At 42.7% G+C, this 17,754-nt stretch overlaps 1 protein-coding gene and 1 long non-coding RNA gene across 6 annotated transcripts in view; one reads left to right on the forward strand and one right to left on the reverse strand.

Annotated features, from left to right (window-relative positions):
• SETD5 (SET domain containing 5) overlaps positions 1-8,342 on the reverse strand; it is a 117,681-nt gene extending 109,339 nt beyond the window's left edge. The window contains exon 1 of one of the 4 annotated variants that reach the window (XM_082344314.1): positions 8,078-8,342. The gene's annotated coding sequence lies outside the window, so the exon portion shown is untranslated. The remainder of the gene's footprint in view (positions 1-8,077) is intronic. The other 3 variants (XM_082344318.1, XM_082344320.1, XM_082344321.1) reach the window with 3 other exon arrangements.
• Positions 7,270-15,779, forward strand: LOC309606846. 2 transcript variants are annotated; one of them, XR_014232068.1, is made up of 4 exons: positions 7,270-7,518; positions 10,395-11,903; positions 13,671-13,738; positions 15,036-15,779. It is a non-coding gene; the product is annotated as an uncharacterized lncRNA (long non-coding RNA). The 2 variants fall into 2 exon arrangements; XR_014232069.1 differs by lacking the exon at positions 7,270-7,518 and adding an exon at positions 8,540-8,625 and having other exon boundaries at positions 13,671-15,779.
• Positions 15,780-17,754: the final 1,975 nt, after the last annotated feature.

Consider the following 17,754-nt stretch of genomic DNA (forward strand, 5'->3'; position numbering starts at 1 on the left):
GAGTGCGGAGGAGAAAATTTCAGCATCAGAAAATAAGAAAAATGATAAAAATAAAATTTCTTGTTTGGGGAGGTGGTGTGGGAAAAACAAGGCTTGAAGAACATAAATTATGCAGCTTGAAGAAAGAAGTCTGAAGAATGAAAAATCTATGTTCAAACAATTTCACCTCCACTAAGGTAAAGGGGTAAATATTCATCAAGGTTTAATTTTTAACCTTACTTTTGTCATAAATCTGAGTTACACTAATTAGTAATCCCCAATTCAAATTGCAAATATTATCTACAGAAGAGATTCTCTCTTTTTTCAAGCTAATAATGCGGTGGCATCTGGTGGTAATAATGATTGTGTGACCAACCAATGAAAAATAAGTATGCTTAAAAACAATTTTTTTCCTGTAAGGCTAAGAACTGAAATGGCTTATCAAGAAAGAGAATGCAAGATACTGAAGTTATAAAACCTCTTTCACTACTGACTTTTAAGAATAGGACAAATTAGCTTTGTATTTAAGTATATATAAACAATCGAATCATAATAAAAATCCTAATAGCCCATCCAATTTTCCCCCTTTGTCCTATTTTCCTTCTTGCTGGGGAGAGGCACTGCGGGATGATAATAGCAGGAAATAACGTGGAGCAGCTGCACAGGCAAGATGAGGTAGGTAGTGCTGCGTTTCACCTTCATTCTAGCCTACTGCTGACTACGTCATACTGAAAATGAGATTAGCTGTTTGGGGAGCCAAAGCAGTTATCAAAACCTTTGGGATCAAAATGTGCGCCCTCCCCACTCTTGCCAGGAACTTTTTAGGGTAATAGGAGTACTAGGAACCACGATGAAGAGATTTCTAATTATTTGGGAAGTGGTGTGTGTGCGCCCGAGTGTGTGTACATGCACAAGCATATGCGCAAAGGATGTTTACCCTAGTGCTAGCAATGTGGGTCTTAGGACACGTAAAGAAAACTGTCTGGAATGGAGGCCAGGGTTTGAACTAGATGGCTTCTATTTTACTCCCACAAATGTATAGAAATAATCCGTGTGAATGAATTTTAAAGAGAAGAAATGACTACCCTTAATTTCCACAGTAATACAAAATACAGCCCACTAAACTTCATGTTAATGAAAAAAACTTCTAACTAATGGCAGTGATAATTAGTCACTCAAATTTCCCTTTTCAGGCCAAAATATATCTTTACTGCCAAGACCACTGCACATAAAAATATAATGTTAAGTACGTAACACATATTTCTTTTACTGAGGAAAAAGACACAAAACTTGGTCAAGTTTGTTTACTATTACAATGTGCATTAAAGGCAGTTTTTTAGCTATTCTATTAAGTTAAAACATCTCTTCTTTGCTAACAGCCACAAGCTCTGAACCCATAAGTAAAAATTAGCACTCCAGTTTCCTTTATCATCTCCTCCAGTATGGATAGAAGGGAAAACTTTAAAGCTAGTTTATTAACATTGCAATACAGGTGGTATCTCAATTCAAGCAACAGATGTACTCTTGGAAAACTGAGTTCAAACCAATTATGTCTAAAAATCAAATTCTCAAATATATTAAGCATTTAAAGGAACCACAGCATACACCTTTTATAAAGCAGGAATCCTTTTGCAATCAAAATAACTGCCATCTAATTTGTGAACGCAATTCTTTAATATTTTGGGTTTTTAAAAAGAAGTGGCACACATGTATTGTTCAACATTTATTTTAAAACTAACTACAGGGCTTCCCTGGTGGCTCAGTGGTTAAGCATCCACCTGCCAATGCAAGGGACATGGGTTCGAGCCCTGGTTTGGGAAGATCACAAGCCGCAGAGCAACTAAGCCTGTGCACCACAACTACTGAGCCCGTGTGCCACAACTACTGAAACCCGTGCACCTAGAGCCTGTGCTCCACAACAAGAGAAGCCCACGCACTGCAACGAAGAGTTGCCCCCGCTCGCCACAACTAGAGAAAGCCTGCGCGCAGCAACGAAGACCCAATGCAGCCAAAAATAAATAAATAAAATTATTTAAATAAATAAATAAAAGTAACTACAAATACAGTTCAGGACATTGATCCTTTTAACATTTTAATGAAAACCTCCACAAACTTTGAAATATTTCATTATGATTTTGCTTAAAGGGATAGATAATGACACATCGCTTCCAACTCTGTGATTCGTATTAATTCTAATAAACTAGATGCAACCATCCCACTTGCAAGTGGGAGTTGAGCACGTATGTATCAAACAAGGTTGTGCCTAACTTAAAAGGGGGGCTGGGTAAACTCCAGAGAATATCAGGTTCTCCAGGAAGTAGGGATGAGACTGAAACAGTAAGTGACCTTTCTTTAGTTAGCATTTTACATGATGGCAACCCAACACTTGAATGCTGAAGGATGCTCTCCATAATACCGATATAAAATTGGAGCTAACAATATGCAACTATTTCACAAAGGGAAACAAACTATTCTACTTACTCTGGTCTAATCCCAACCCAAGTAAGGACAATGTATGTATTGAAATATAAAAGTTTTATTCAGATAGAATATTCTTTTCCATTTTTTTAATGAGAATTCAGCTTTCAGATGCTCCAGAATTGGTCTACTGAGGGGGAGGGGTGATTTGTATTTAGGAGGGTGGCGAACATGGGATTTATTCTTTTAATCTATACAAAGCTTTAATTTTTTATTTTCCTTGGAGGAGGGGAGGCGTTCCTACCAGATATTCAGGGACACACTAAATTTGGGGTTAACATTATATGGTTGGCACAAATTCAATGCTCGAGTAGGAACTACAAATGATTTCTTTAATTGTATGCCAAATTGAATAATCTCCCAGGGAAAAGAACCTCCTCCTCCTGCCTTTCCTACCTCCTGCCCCTCCCCCATCAACACTGCCTCCCTGCTGTGCAAAGAGCCCTTTGTCCTGCCCTGCACTTATCTAGCTGTTTGGCCATATTGACAGGCCAACTAGAGGCATAATAAGCGAGTCAGTCTGATATAAGCAGCTGGCAATTTCAAACAAATATCTTCCTTTTCTACTCAGACCAAATCCTGCTGCAGAGGTCTCAGGCCCCTCCCATGCTTCCACCTATTTTTCAAACAGCGCAGCAAGGAATTCTGCATTTTCTCTCAATTAGGTAGCACATCAAAAACTTGATTCCCCAGACAGAAACAAATTCTGTATAAAGTCCTACATCCACTGTTTTGTCTGTGATTCATAACATAGGCCAAGGAGTACCCTCAGCTCTAGGTGTATAACATGACTAACATGGCTAAGGAAATGATTCTTACTCCTTCAATTTGCCATCAAAACTCTGATAATTCTCATACTTCAAGGAAAGACAAAAGAGCACAGAAGAGAAATCAGCCAGATCAAATCAACAGTTGTATACATCAAGCAAAACTGGCCAATAATCCTAGTGTTTTAAAAATACTAAGACATTATTCCAATAAGCAGAAAATTCCTTATCCCTGTCTTTATATCAAAGATACTTAATGTGACCCTTACATCTCTCCCTGAGGTATTCAGCAAACAAAATCCATATGATGGAAAAACTGAGTGAGGCAGGATGGGATTACAAATTCCTTGCTCAGTGAGGGCTCATATAAAGTAGACAGAGATTCTGCTTCATTGTTCCTTTATTATCTCTCATAGTTCCCTTCATAAAGTGTTAAGAGTTTAATATATTCTGTCAAAATAAGAGGATTCTCTAAAGTAATGCTTTCCAACACCCGTCCTCCACCTAGTTACAGGGTATCTTTTACTCAATTTAGAATGAATATACAACAGAATACTTTTCATAAGACTGCAACTAATTAAACAAAATATGTATCGAGATATTAAAGAAATGATATTCTATCAACCTTTGGTGAACTTCCCTGAATCTTTACAAGAGATATCAATCATTGCATCAAGGGAAAGGTTAAAAATGCCATTTCACTACATATTTTGGAATTTTTGGCAGCAAGGAATGGTATCAATCCCTGTTTATCATAGGTACATTATACCTATTTTCTAAGGAGTGCCTCTGAAAGGATTTTTTTTTCTTTACAAATAACTACCAGTTGTATTACTAAATATATATTATCTTACAATTTTGCGGAGTCAAAGTTTTGTTTGTTTTAAACAAAACATCCCTATCAATAAGTTTTAGTTTTCAACAGCCAAAACAATTTTTATAAAAAAAATTCACTGCTAGGCCTTTTAGTTTCAAATTAAACTGACACATGACCAGAGATGAACCACAAGTTATAAAAAAATTTTACTTTATTCATGATCCAATTTCTCACTGATAAGATGTATCCAACAATCATTAACTGTCCTTAACTGTGGCCTAACGTTTCATAAGTTATTTGAATATGAAGAGGATAAGGTAAAAGTGGTTGTCTGCACATCTGCATTTTCTACTATATTATTTTCCTGTCCAAAGGAAAAAAAAATGAAGTAGCCACTCTCCTCCAGAAAGGCCAAAATAAGCCCAGAAAGTATGTAAGTTCCTGGACACAAAACACTATCAAAAGATATTAAAAATTTCAAGTATACTGGTTAAATAAATCTTATGAAAAGGCCCTCTATGCTCTTAAGGAAATGATCTTACATTAAGATCACAAGGGGGTTCCAAACAGGAAATACAAGTTAAAAGCAATTACTTTATAAGGTAACTTTCATGTTACATAATAACTTAAAGACATTTATATCTAAACTACATTAAACAGCCAGTATGAGTGAAACCATATTTGCCTGATAGACATCTTTTATATGTGATAGTAATAAGAATTAGAACCACCTAAAATATTATCCATTAAAGGTTCTGTTTCATTAGTCTGCTTACATCACTGAGACAATGCAAGCAACCTTTGTGAATGACAAAACTCATTTCCATTCTTTTTGGTTCCCGCCACAAATGCCAGTCACACCACACATTATAGATGACTAGGTACATCTACACAAAACTGAACATATCAAAATTCTTAGGGAAAAAAATATATGGGCTGCAAGAGTCGTAGGGGGAAAGAAGACAACACATGGGCATCTGTTAAGTATTGGATGTAACTGATGGTATATTGGGGTGGTGGTTCTTCTTCAAGTACTTCCATACTCAGCAAACTTTTTGCTTAATCAGAGATCTCCCTGAAGTGTGGGAGCTGTGGGGGAAGAGAGACCACATAAGGGGCTCAGAGGCTGTCTTCTCAAGTATCCTGTACGCTAGATATTCGATTTCTGAATATTCCTTCTAGTCTGTCCCATATTTCAGATGGATCACGGCCAAACATATACATCCTTGTGATCTTAGATGACTATATTCAACAATATTATAATGAATCAATATCATAGGTCAAATTCTAAAGAAAAAATCTAATCTGGAGAAGTCTATCACAAATACAGAAAAAAAGAAAATACTTCTGATAGTTATATATAGAAATAATTCCAAAAAGGACAGTTCTTTTTAGAGTTTAAGATTCCGAATTTAGTAAAATGTTTAGCAAAACACCTGTTCAATAAGATAAATATGGTCTAACCGGAAGTAAGGAGACATACAAATAAAGTACTAAAATTGATTTAATGATTAAAGAGATGGAGGAAAACCTGTCAGTTGCAGAAAAATGAACTGATATTTTCCCCCTTCTTGTTCTCAGGGAGATCCTTAAATTCTTATTACTTTGGTTGTAAATGTATTGAAAAATTAAAACTCAAATGGAACTTCCAGTCCTATCCAAGAAAAATTCCCAGGTAAAAACCAAAATGTGCCAAAAAACCAAAAACCGAACAAAAAAGAAAAGTCTTTAACTATGATTCAGTTTCCAGATGGTGATATCCATAAATGGGTAGAAGGTTATGAATTGCTAGTTCTCATGTCCCCACCAATAAAATGCAAATCAGCTCAGCAGTGAAAATTCCCAGGAAAGCAAGGTTTCTTCTTAGTCCTGAAGCAGCCATCGCCTAAGTGCAGCTCCCTGCAGCCAACAGCATTAATGGACGCTGCACTGCTGTCCTTCCCTGGAGACAGCAGCCAGCACTACTCAAGCTTCTCACGTAGCAACCAGAGCTCCAGAGCCAGCAGCTGCTGCTGCCTTGTATACTCACCCCGGTGATCCAACCCAAAGGAACAACCTTCTCCTTACCCCACCCCCACTCCTTACACACTCTTTTTTTTGGGGGGTGGGGTGGGGTGGGGTGGGGGGAGGACCAGTGTTCCATGCCAGGAGGGCTGGAATTATGCCTTTAGAAAGAAACAATCCTAAGGTCACCCTTTTAGTTTGAACTAAGGCCTTTTATTAGGAAAATCAACATTTACCAAATTCCAAATATATATTTAATAAGCCAGCAATTTAGGAATGAAGATTAAGCTTTAGACTTTAAAAGGCCAATTTGCCAAACACTCTCTTTACAGTCAAATTTAAATCTGCAGCTAAAGACAGAGGCTTGTGTTATGTCCTACCAAAGGACATAATTTATTTTTCTATATATAATGACATACTGAGTAAACCTTAAAGATTCTAATCCCATAATGGGCCAGAATTTTTGGCTACAAAAGAAAACTAATGATCCTCCTGAGAAAACTGGTAGAAACCAATAAAAAAATTACCTCTGTCCTCCAAGAGGCCCAGAAACCTCTGATAATGTGAATATTCTCTGCTTTAATACTACCTCAGATTCCATACACCTAAAATTACCATTTATAATTTTTCTCTCAAAGTGATGTAAAAACATTAACGATATAAAACTAATCACCAAAAAAAACCCCAAAAAACTAATCACCAAGAAATTTTCCCAAATAGGGGGTACACATTCTCCTAAAAAGCTCAAACACTCAACTCAGCTGAATCCTCCCTAATCAAAGTATAGCTATGTAACATCTGCCCAACAAAAAAATGTTAATATGACCTTGGTCACATATCTGTTACTTAAATACAACTCGTTTAATCAAGTGCTAAGGGAAATCAGCAGAGGACCTAGGGATTTTTCCAGTACTACGAGAACGGGGAAAACTGGAAAAATGAACTAAGTACAGACAAAGCCCAATGGAACCCAGAGGTCTGGGCAAGAAATGAGTTAGTGGTGAACACAGTGCACGAGTAACATGAGAAAGCAGAAAATGCAGGTCATACACGCACCCCTGACCCAGACCAGCAGAGCTGGCTCCAGCACCAGTATACACGGGAAAGACCAGTTATTCCTAAGAAGTGAGACAAGCAAAGGAGCTCTGTAGAATAAATTAGCAGAGAAGGGGCTTTCCCGACAGTTAAACTTTCCCTCTCACGCGATTCACCTACTTAAAACCAGGGCTCTTCCTCACCACCATTCACTTCGCATCCCCGGCTTCCGCACAGACGGAAAGGGAATTCATAAAGGCTACATTTTTCTGCCTTTAAAGACGTTCGCAAATGATCGCTCTCCACGCCCAAGGCAGGCAAAACGACACAATCTGGCTCAACTCCAAGCCAAAACCCTACAAATTCAGTAGGGCCATCTCAGAGATACTGGGGCAAACGCCACCGAGAGCCCAAGAATGCGAGCTGGGGGTGGCGAAGGTAACGTCTTTAGTGTGGGAAACGAAGCAATCATCTGCGATGGGGACCCAGGACGAGAGGGAAGGCGTCCAGGAACATTCTGGGGGGGGGGGGGGGGATGGAGATCGAGGCCCCCAGAGGGATCAGAGTTGTCACAAGGCCGCGCGAACGGGGGTGGGGGTGAGGTTTGGGGAGGGGGAGAAAGTGTGCCTGTATATTTTGAGGGGAGGGCAGCGAGAGGCCTATCCTCAAGTAAAAGGTAAACGTGGAGTAGGCAGTTCCCAGGAAAAGGGGTGAAGAGGCGTGGGGGGAGGGGAGGCGTCCTGACCCAGGAAAGACGTGAAAAGGGTTGCGGGGTCGACGAGATTACCGACGGGGCCTCTCTGCCTGGGCAAGAGGGGTGCAACGGTGTGTGGGGGGTGGCGAGCGGGAAGAGAAGGGGCAGCATCCTCCTGCTGAGAGCCTGGGGAGGGCCAGGCCCACGTCCCGAGAGCGAGCGCGGGGAGACGGAGGAGGTGACCCTTCCCTCCCCCGGGGCCCGGTCGTGAAGGAAGGTCTCGCTTTTCTGTCGGACCCTTACCTTGTCCCAGGCCTGGGCCCGGGCTGCGGCGCACGGCACTCCCGGGAGGCAGCAGGACTCGAGTTAGGCCCAACGCGGCGCCACGGCGTTTCCTGGCCGGGAATGGCCCGTGCCCGTGAGGTGGGGGTGGGGGGCAGAAAGGCGGAGCGAGCCAAAGGCGGGGAGGGGGAAGGGCCAGGGAAGGAAGGGGGGCCGGCACTACAGTGTTGGCGGACTGGCGGGACTGGGGCTGCGTGAGTCTCTGAGCGCAGGCGGGCGGCGGCCGCCCCTCCCCCGGCGGCGGCGGCGGCGGCGGCGGCGGCGGCGGCGGCAGCGGCAGCAGCTCACTCAGCCCGCTGCCCGAGCGGAAACGCCACTGACCGCACGGGGATTCCCAGCGCCGGCGCCAGGGGCACCCGGGACACGCCCCCTCCCGCAGCGCCATTGGCCCCTCCGCCCACCGCCCGGCACTCATTGGCCAACTCGCCGCCAATCAGCGGAAGCCGCCGGGGCCGCCTAGAGAAGAGGCTGTGCTCTAGAGCTCCCGCTCCTCAGAGAGCCTCGGCTAGGTAGGGGAGCGGGACGCTGGTGGGAGGGGGTGGCCTGGCGGTTTGGGGTGGGTGGGTGGCTGAGGTCGTCTGGCCGGTAGCTGGGGGTCGCCTTCCCCCGCGGGAAGTCGGGAGCATAGCGTTTGTTACGCTGCAAGGGAAAGAGGTGGTTAGAGGCAGGCGAGAGTGCGGCCCGCCCTACGGCAACCGGAGGGGGAGGGAGAAGGGAGCGGAAAAGGCTCGAATCCGGACGGAGCCATTGCTCCCTCAGAGGGAGGGGCGCTTCCGGCTCTTCTGTCACTGATTGGTTGCCGCTCCTCCCGCCGTGTGTGAAAACACAAATGGCGTGTTTTGGTTGGAGCAAAGCGCCTGTCAGTTACAGCCTCGGTAGTGCGCAGCCGCCTAGAGACTCTCGCATTGCTCCCTGGGGGGTAGGTAGGTGGGGTGCGGAGAGAGCTGGACTGGCGGGCGCGGTCGGCCTCCCGCGGGGGGGAGGAGAGGGTCAGTGAAAGTGGCTCCGTGCGGACGTCCTGCCACCCTCCCCTTCCTTTGGGGGAGTCGGTTTACCCGCCGCCTGCTTGGCTTCGGCATCTGATTGGCTGCTGAAGCCCCGGCAACGGCCCCTTGTTATTGGCTCGGGTCCCAAATGAGCGAAACCACTGCGCGGGTCGGCAGGGAGGCGGTCGTTGGTACGGTCCTCCCCAAGGCCCAGCGCCGCAGTGTCTGGCCCCGCGCCCCTGCGCAACGTGGCAGGAAGCGCGCGCTGGAGGCGGGGGCGGGCTGCCGGACCGAGGCTTCTGGGTGGCGGCGACTGCGGCTCCGCCCTGGGCGCCCGCCGCCTGAAGGACGAGACTAGCCAGACGTGCTCCCGGACCCGTGGGGGTGGAGGAAGGAGCGGGGGTCCTTCTGCTGGTTTGTGGGTGGGAGGCGCACGTTCTCCAAAAATCGGCGCGAGCTGCAATCCAGAAGGAGCTGCAGAGGAGGGGGCGGAGAGAAGGCCGCACCCTGCTCGGCAGTGGGAGGGGAGTGCCGCAATACCTTTATGGGAGTTCTCGGCTGCCTCCTGTCTCCTAAGGACCGCCCTGGGCCTAGAAAAATCCCTCCCTCCCCCGCGATCTCGTCATCGCCTCCATGTCGAGTCGCTCCTTCTCGATTATGGGCGGGATTCTTTTGCCCAGGCTTAACCTGATTCCTGGGCGTTGTCCTGCAGGGGACTGAGCAGGTGTAAGATTATGAGGACGAGCCCAGTTTCTCTACCCACAGACTTGAGTTTGTGTCGCAAAGTAATTATAATAGGGGTGGAGGGGGGAAATGGACTCCAGGCAACACCTGGGGCTGATTTTATGCAGCGAGACTGCGTGTTATTACTTCTTAAGATATTTTTGTCGCATTTTTCCTGGAGATTAAGGGAGATAGATTAAAGGCATGATCTCCTGAGTTTTAAACTTTACCCATTTGAGGCCCTTGCTACACCACCAAAATACAGTATCTTAGATTTAAATCTTAATCTTAAAATTTTAGTCCCCACCCTTGCATCCCCAGGGTCAGTCATTTTAACAACTCTCCCTCATGCTTTCAGCCCATTTTCTATTTGTTTTACTTGCTCATTTAGTCCCAGACATACCATTGGCTTTTTTCTCTCCTGTTTTTGGTAGCCCGGTAAGTCATGAAACCACACAGGCTACCCAACTTGAGCATAGGCCTCACGGTTGCCCAGCAATGCGTTTATTCCTCCCTTATGGATATTCTTGAATCTTCACCTTAATTTTCATTTTTTCCTTTTCCCTCAGCTGGGATTCTACTCCTGACCCTCTTCTCAGTCCAGATGATTTTGACTACTGCTTTCCTGAGAATTGGACGTGAGGTTTAGCAACATCTCTCTTTTATATCCTTTGAATACCTTTCAGTCCATCTCCAGTGCTGTTCTCATCAGTAACTGAGCTCAGTTGCCATAATGCTAGTAGCCTCTGAACTAGTGTCTCCATCTCCGGTATCTGCTGATACAACTTTTGTGTGTCCAGGACAGTTGTCCCAACATAAAGATAGAGCATGAAAATAGCTGATCCAACTCCTTTATTGGCTCCCTAACTACTGACAGGATGAATTCCATCGATGCAAATGTGATATGCGAGGTTCTTCAATGGACTGATCTCACCTTAACAGCTTTTTCCTTTGCCACAGTTTTCCGCATATACACAAAAACATTACTTCTCAAGTCACACTGAATTGATTGCTGTTTACGCAAATCACAGTGAGATTATCAGACCTCTTTGTAGGGTGGTTCCTCCTGGAATGCTACCCTTGATAATCCTTACCCTTCCAGTAAAGACTGTTAAAACTCAAATATCATCTTGCCTTCTGTGATCTGCCATCCTTTAAGCCAGACTCGCCTATAAAAAAGTTAGTGTTGCTTTTTCTTGGTCCCATAGCGGGTTGAATCATAGCACTTCTCAGGTTGTTGTTGTTGCTTGTTTAAATTAACTATTCGGAGCTTCTTGAGGGCACAGGCTCTTGTTGAGTCTTGTACCTAAGCTCCTAGTATATTCCTTGATGGCTAGCCAACCCTAAATAAAAGATGTCTTCATAAGGTTTGATAGATTGGCCTCTCAAACACTTCTTTGTGTGCTTGCTAGTGCTCTAGATGAGCACTGTCCACTAGAACCTTCTGCAGTGATGGAAATACCCCATAGTTGTGCTGTCCAATATGGTGGCCACTAACCACACATTACTATTGAGCCCTGGAAATGTGGCTCTTATGACTAAGTAAGTCAATTTTTAATTTTATGTAATTTAAGTTTAAATTGCCGCTGTGGAGGTGTGGCTATAGCCACAAACTTGTGTTGTAGATTGCAGAATACTTAATATGGACATTGGTAATTTTGTCTTCATACTGAGCAGTAAGGAAATAAAAGTTGAACCTTTCTGGCCCATTTAGTTGTGAGCCACCCCCCTCCCCGCCCACCAAGTTGGTTGGTTGGTTGGTTTTAATACTTATTTGTATACTTTAGCTGACAGCTGAATCCAGCAAACCATTACTAAAGATAAACCTGCCTTGGACAATGGTGTGTTGAGAAAGCAACTGTTGATTCATTTGAGTTTCAAGAATGCATAAGGGATTTTAGGAAAGTGGGATTTCATTAAATCATAACGGTGACAGAAGTTTAATGAGGAATAGGACTATATCTGATGTTAGTGAAACTAGCCCTGAATTTCAGTTCTACAAAGTTTTTAATTTTGGAAAACCTTCATCAGAGGAGGCCCTAAGTATCGTATCTAAAGTTACAGGAAATCATCACAAAGTAAGTTTTCATTCTGATGAAGTATAAATTAATAGATATGTTTTAACACCAAAATGCTTTTTGGTTTATATGCTAATATAGATAGCATCTTGTAAATTTCAATTTTATATATATATTTTTTTAATATTTTATTTATTTATTTATTTATTTATTTTTGGCTGTGTTGGGTCTTCGCCTCTGTGCGAGGGCTTTCTCCAGTTGTGGCAAGCGGGGGCCACTCTTCATCGCGGTGCGCGGGCCTCTCACCATCGCGGCCTCTCTTGTTGCGGAGCACAGGCTCCAGACGCGCAGGCTCAGTAGTTGCGGCTCACGGGCCTAGTTGCTCTGCGGCATGTGGGATCCTCCCAGACCAGGGCTCGAACCCGTGTTCCCTGCATTAGCAGGCAGACTCCCAACCACTGTGCCACCAGGGAAGCCCCCAATTTTTATTTTTATTTTTTTTTAAAGATTTATTATTTTTTTATTGATTGATTGATTGCTATGTTGGGTCTTCGTTTCTGTGCTAGGGCTTTCTCTAGTTGCGGCAAGCGGGGGCCACTCTTCATCGCGGTGCGTGGGCCTCTCACTATCGTGGCCTCTCTTGCTGCGGAGCACAGGCTCCAGACGCGCAGGCTCTGCAATTGTGGCTCACGGGCCCAGTTGCTCCGCGGCATGTGGGATCCTCCCAGACCAGGGCGCGAACCCGTGTCCCCTGCATTAGCAGGCAGATTCTCAACCACTGCGCCACCAGGGAAGCCCAGCCCCCAATTTTTTATATTTAAAAGATAAGTTTTTTAACTTAAAATTTCTTAAGATTTCTCCTTAAAATATGAGAAGTGCACATAATTGGCTTGCTAGTTAATGCAGATTCCGAGTCCCACACCCAGAGATTCTGAATTCAGTTAAGACTGGTGGGGGTCACTAGAATTCTGTGTCTTTTATATGCTTCTGATGTTGGTGGTCCAGAAATCACACTGCAAATACAGCCCCGAGGAGCTACAGTATGCCTATCTTACAAAAATGATTACAACTTCAGGGAAACTGTATGTCCCCTTTACTTGGTAATTTTTTCCTCCAGAAAAACTGAATAAATGGGGAAACATTTTGAAAGGCAAAAAAAAGAGTTATATTTAATAGTTTGGGAAACTTATAGGTCAGACTGCTTTGTTTTTAAAAGGAATGTTAAACTATTCCAAGTAATCTTTTTTTTTACTTTTTTACCAAGAAAGTTCCCTTTTTTGTCTGTTTTCCCACTAAATGCATTCCTCAATGATACGGATTTGTTCTTGATTCCCTGGTGCCTGAACACAGAGCTGGGTACTCAATAAATGTTGATTTTATTGATTTATATGTGAAATTTGTTTTCAAGTAATAGTTTAAATCCACAGAAGCAATGCTCCTTTTATGGAGAAACTTTAGGATCATACTTAACCCAAGTCACCTAATATTCTATTCATAAAGGAAACTGATGCCTCATGGTCTCTGAATACATTTGTCTGCCATTCAGCTCTTCCTTGGGTTTCCTGTGCAAACCCTTGCACTTATCCTCTTCCTGTGCTTGACTTCCTTAGGCTTTATTACAATTTTTAAACAAACCAGCTACTTACCTCCCTCTGAAGTAGAGCCATATTATTTCTTACAGTCCTAGGACAGAAATTAAGTAGAGTGAAAACTTGTACTTGCATGAGAGAGTTGAAGGTTTTGTAAGGGATTTTATAATTTTTTTTTTTTTTTTTAAGATTTACAAAATTTGAACTACATAATGTTTCTCTCATTTTTTATGCACAGAAGAGGTTTGGTATAATTATGGTTTGCAACTGTTAATCCAGAATATGATACGGATCAACATCACAAGGGTAAGACTAGTTTGTTTTAAGCCCATCTTAATTGTAGAGCACATTGTTAGGTCACATATCCAGAAGTCTGGTACTTTACTTTGCAGGCTGAGAATTCTTGATTTAGTTACCAAGTAGCGTACTACTTTATATTGGAGGACGTATTTCTCCAGAAGACTTTTCTTCTTATCCATGACTCCCCATGGAGTCTTGATGGAGTGGGTGAGAAACTGGGTTATTAGAGAACTGTTAATAGAATGGTATAAAATATTTAGGTTTATTTTATCTAGGCCAGACTTGAACTTGATGACTTATTCCTGGTATCATGGTGTATACCTTCCTGGTGACTAGAGAGATTATTTTCTGCCTCTCTGATTATATCTGAAAGTCATGGTTACACTTAATAATCCTACTTTCTAGCTTTTTTCCTGGACCTTTGCTTTGTACTGGTACTTAGTCACCCTTTGTGTTCTAGTTTTATGGGTTTTTAAAAAACATGTTTATGATTGGCTCTTCCTGCTGACAACAGTAACACATTTTCAGATCACATTTATAGAATTGGTTATTTTACCAGCTATCGAACCCCACCTCTAGCATATGGATTCTAGTCAATTCAGTCAACATTCTTTATAGACTTTCTTCTTTTTACTGACCTTTGGTTAAAATCTCATCCCAGACTTTTTGGTATAATAAGTAGTGGCAACTTACTAGTGCATACTATGGGCAAAGCTAATGGAAACACAGGTTAGAAGAAATGAACTAATAATATTGAGTGCCAGTTGTGTACCAGATAGTATGCCAGACTCTGCCAGTGTATTTAGTGTGGTTCTGCTACATAAAACCTCATCTTACAGAGTAGGAAACTGAAGCTGTGAGGTTGAACAACTTTCCTATAGACATAGCAACTAATTAAGGGCTGGGGATTGAGACTGATCTGACTTGCTTAGTCAGTATTCCTTACCAATGTAGGGTACTGTGTTTCTCTGGTGGAAACAGTCTTTTAGGAAATTTAATCTGGCTACAGATACAGGATGGGTTGTAGGGTTGAAGGCAGAGAGACCGCTTAGGAGATTCTTTTATAGTAGTCCAAACGGGAAGTGATGCGGTCTGGTATACAGTGATGGCAGTCAAAATGGAAAGGAAGTTACAAGAGTCGGACTGACCAAATGGTCACTGAAAATGGTCTCAACACATCACTTCTGAAGGAAGCCTTCCTTGATGCCTTAACTCCACTATATTGGGTACCCCACCTGAATGCTGTCATAGCATTTCTCACAATTGTAATTAGTAATTGGGGTTTTTTTCCCTATTTTTTTAGGTTGCTCCTTGAGGGCATGACATTGCTTGTTTATGGCTATATCCCTACTGTGTAAGCATACAGAGGTCTTCAAGGTCAAAACTGTTCTCATAATACAGTAAGTCCCCTACATACTAACCTTCAAGTTGCGGACTTTCAAAGATGCGAACATGTGTTTGCACGTCCAGTCGTGTAAGTTAGTTCACGTGTCTGGCGTACATTGTCACGTGCCTGCATCCTCTACAAGTGGTTGTGCTTTTTTGTACTTTATAGAGTACAGTAGTATAGTATCTTTATTTCAAGCCCAGCATGTCCAAAAGCGCTGTAGCTGGTACTGCTCAGAAGCCCCAGGTGATAATGATGGAAACAAAAGTGAAAATTGAGAGGGTGGAGTGAGGCGAAAAGATGGTAGACGTTGCTCATTCTTATAACATGAATCGTTCAACCATCAGCATGATTCTAAAGAACAAGGACAAGATCATGGAACAGGTGAAGTCTGCTGTGCCGATGATGGCGACAGTAATGTTGAAGAAGCGGGAAAAGTGATGGAGATGGAGAAACTTCTCTGTGTGGATTCAGGATCAGCATCAGCATCGAGTCCCCCTCAGAAAAGTCCCCCTGCAAGAAAAGCTAAAAGCCTTTATGAAGACTTGAAGAAGAAACATGGTGAAGAACCAGACGGTGCATCCTTTAATGCCAGCCATGGCTGGTTTCATCAGTTCAAGGCTAGAGCCAGCCTTCACAACGTAAAAGTAAGTGGTGAGGCAGCGAGTGCCCATATGGTAGCTGCCCGGGATAAGGAGTCCAAAGAGGTTTTTAGCAACTTAGTGACCCTCAGAGAGAAGCTGGAGCTAGATCTGCAAGAGGACGACTTCATTGAACTCCTTGCTGTGCAACACGAGGAGCTTACTAACGAAGACCAATGGAATTGGAGGCCCAGAGAAAGGACGAAGAGAGACAAGAGGCGGAAGAAGTAACCGAAGAGATTCACGATACAGGAAATGGCAAGGGGATTTTCTTTATTCGAAGAGGCACTGTTAGTTTTTGAGGCGCAGGATCTGAATGTAGAACAGTACATGAAGGTTGCAGCAGCTGTTCAGGATGCAATCCAGTGCTACCGTGTCATCTACGATGAGAAAAAAAGAGCTACTGCCCAGACATCACTGGATTGTTTTTTCAAGAGGGTAGATAGAATTGAATCCAGCAAGGAACCAGAACCTGTGCCATCAATGTCAGGTGTGAGTGAAACTGCAGCTTTGACCTCCGTCTCCTACTGCTGATGATCCTTCAGTTCTACCATCTCCCACCTCCTCTCCCTTCTCCAGTCAGTAACTCTTGCCTGTTCACTCGATGCCAGCCCTTGTATGCCAGCTGTTGTACTGTACTACTGTACTTTTTAAGGTACTGTACTGTAAGATTAAAAATGTATATTTTGTGTTTGTTTTTTATATAAACCTATTATAGTACAGTACTATATAGCCGATTGGGTACCTAGACTAACTTTGTTGGACTTATGAACAAATTGCACTTACGAATGCCCTCTTGGAACTGAACTCGTTCATTATGTAGGGGGCTTTCCGTACTAAGACATGACTTACCTTTTCAACTCATTCTCACAAGTACGTAGAGGCTACATGATATGTGTTGGATGACATCATTACTGATGTTAATTGAATGGTGCTGTATATTCTTGAATTTTTCATAATTTCCTAAGGTGGTAGGTTTAGGGTATGAATATCTGTTGTCTTTAGAAATTAATTCACTCTTCAGGTTACACCTCCAAAATCCCAGCAAACCTCAGTATTATGCAGTTGTTATTATAAAATCTTGTAGTTTTCTTTCTTTTCACCTAAACATAAACATGAATACATTCTGTTATGAAATAAGGTGATGAATATTTCAGAGTTGTCTGATGCATAGGGAGAATCAACTCCAAAAAACTATGAGAAAAACCTACTGAAGTATCTTAAAGGATAGGTTATTGTATGAGATTACATGCTTTGTAATGTGCCATTCTTTGCCGAAAATATAGTTACTTCCGTGAAAGTGTTAATGTGATATCTTTTTACTGTATTTTACTTTTTTTCTGTTCTAATTTCTGATTATGGTAAAATATTGGTAAACAGAGCTACTTGGAGCCCTCAGTTTTTAAGAATGTGAAGGGGTCCTGAGCCAAGAAGTTTGAGAAAGCTGCTGTAGCACAGTGCATATTGTAAACAAACACTCATGCCTGTTGAGTAGCTGGATGTAGTTAAAAATGACTCCCAGCATTAAGTGTAGATTACTGGGAGGATGGGCATGCTAGGACAGGGAGCAGGTTTTAGTGGAGAAAGATAGGCTCCTGCTGAGTTTAAGTAGGACATACAGGAGAAGGGGTAACAATAGTAGGCAGTTGGAAATTCAGAATTTGGGCTTGAGAAATACTAAAACACCATTCTTCTTTCCAGTGAAAACTGCTTTCATCATGGAATATATCACTGAACAGCTACTACCTCACAACTGATTGGCATACGTGTTAGCCTTGGGGCAAAAGTATGAGGGTGACAGAGCAGGCTTCTTGTAAACAATGATAAATTTTTTCACGTTGTGCACATTTTAAAATTTGGTACAGGAGAGACCTATATATGGTGTTTCTCTTGAACTTAAAAAAAAAAAAAGTAACTAAGGTACAATAATTTGATTTTTTGTCCTAGAATTTTCAAACTTTCATCATATTCCCACATAACACCTCAACTGAACG

Source organism: Balaenoptera borealis (genome assembly GCF_965194805.1).
Source record: "Balaenoptera borealis genome assembly, chromosome: 12".
Lineage (NCBI taxonomy): Eukaryota > Metazoa > Chordata > Mammalia > Artiodactyla > Balaenopteridae > Balaenoptera > Balaenoptera borealis.